At 41.2% G+C, this 1,735-nt stretch overlaps 2 non-coding genes across 2 annotated transcripts; both read right to left on the reverse strand.

The window, feature by feature from the left end:
- Window positions 1-243: 243 nt before the first annotated feature.
- On the reverse strand, window positions 244-324 carry trnal-uag (transfer RNA leucine (anticodon UAG)). The gene has a single exon. It is a non-coding gene; the product is annotated as a tRNA-Leu (tRNA).
- A 911-nt stretch (window positions 325-1,235) lies between these two features.
- Window positions 1,236-1,317, reverse strand: trnal-aag (transfer RNA leucine (anticodon AAG)). The gene has a single exon. It is a non-coding gene; the product is annotated as a tRNA-Leu (tRNA).
- Window positions 1,318-1,735: the final 418 nt, after the last annotated feature.

Genomic DNA, 1,735 nt, shown 5'->3' on the forward strand with positions numbered 1-1,735 from the left:
ACTTTCCTTTTTTCCAATCAAGGATTTGACGTGAACAACCACCGGTAGGAGGTGCAACTGCCACCGCGGGGGCACAGGACTTGGTGGCTGGTTGGTTAAGGAGATGGACTACACTATTGAGTTGGAACCCCATCCGTGACACACAACATTGCTTCTTTTCTCCCTTGCATGGGTGACATGAAAGTAAAAACCCTGAAATAAAGCAGAACATGTGATAGCTTGCGCAAACAAACTCAATAAAGATGGCAGTGGTGGGATTTGAACCACGCCTCCTTAGAGACTGGAGCCTAAATCCAGCGCCTTAGACCGCTCGGCCACACTACCCAGCTCTGGCAAACTATTCACACTTTCTCGTCAGTTACCTAGAGCGTCTGCACTTCCTTGTATTTTAGTCTTCTTTTTCATTTTCTTCTTTAAAATCTTTATGTATCTCATGTTGCTCTTGCGTCCTTCATCTTTTTTGATTCTCTTTTTAAAAATCTTAATTTATCTGATGTTGCTCTTTCTTCCATCGTATAAACTTAGAATTAGTTTCTGCTTTTATGTCTGAAGCAGATTGAATTAGAAAAACACGGCAGATAATTGCAATAACAGGCGTGGGATTTAGGGTAGGCTGTATTCCCTTTTTTGTCCGGTGTCCTTCATCTTTTTTATTCTCTTTTTAAAATCTTAATTTATCTGATGTTGCTCTTTCTTCCATCGTATAAACTTAGAATTAGTTTCTGCTTTTATGTCTGAAGCAGATTGAATTAGAAAAACACGGCAGATAATTGCAATAACAGACGTGGGATTTAGGGTAAAGGCTGGATTCCCTTTATTTGTCCGGTGTCCTTGGTGGCCTTGTTTGAAATTACATTACAGTTTTCTGTTGAGAAAAGTTGCAGCGGTGGACTTTGAACCGAAAGACTGGGTCCTTAAATCCAGTTCTCTGGACAGCTCGGCCACAGTACCCACTGTTAAAATGGACTGCTTGGTCGTCGCACAGACCATCACAACTTTCCTTTTTCCAATCAAGGATTTGACGTGAACAACCACCGGTAGGAGGTGCAACTGCCACCGCGGGGCACAGGACTTGGTGGCTGGTTGGTTAAGGCGATGGACTACACTATTGAGTTGGAACCCCATCCGTGACACACAACATTGCTTCTTTTCTCCCTTGCATGGGCGACATGAAAGTAAAAACCCTGAAATAAAGCAGAACATGTGATAGCTTGCGCAAACAAACTCAATAAAGATGGCAGTGGTGGGATTTGAACCCACGCCTCCTTAGAGACTGGAGCCTTAATCCAGCGCCTTAGACCGCTCGGCCACACTACCCAGCTCTGGCAAACTATTCACACTTTCTCTCAGTTACCTAGAGCGTCTGCACTTCCTTGTATTTTAGTCTTCTTTTTCATTTTCTTCTTTAAAATCTTTATGTATCTCATGTTGCTCTTGCGTCCTTCATCTTTTTTGATTCTCTTTTTAAAAATCTTAATTTATCTGATGTTGCTCTTTCTTCCATCGTATAAACTTAGAATTAGTTTCTGCTTTTATGTCTGAAGCAGATTGAATTAGAAAAACACGGCAGATAATTGCAATAACAGACGTGGGAATTAGGGTAAAGGCTGGATTCATTTATTTGTCCGGTGTCCTTGGTGGCCTTGTTTGCTCTTGCGTCCTTCATCTTTTTTTATTCTCTTTTTAAAAATCTTAATTTATCTGATGTTGCTCTTTCTTCCATCGTATAAACTTA

The sequence above is a fragment of the Oncorhynchus nerka genome, unplaced genomic scaffold (genome assembly GCF_034236695.1).
Source record: "Oncorhynchus nerka isolate Pitt River unplaced genomic scaffold, Oner_Uvic_2.0 unplaced_scaffold_10846, whole genome shotgun sequence".
NCBI lineage: Eukaryota > Metazoa > Chordata > Actinopteri > Salmoniformes > Salmonidae > Oncorhynchus > Oncorhynchus nerka.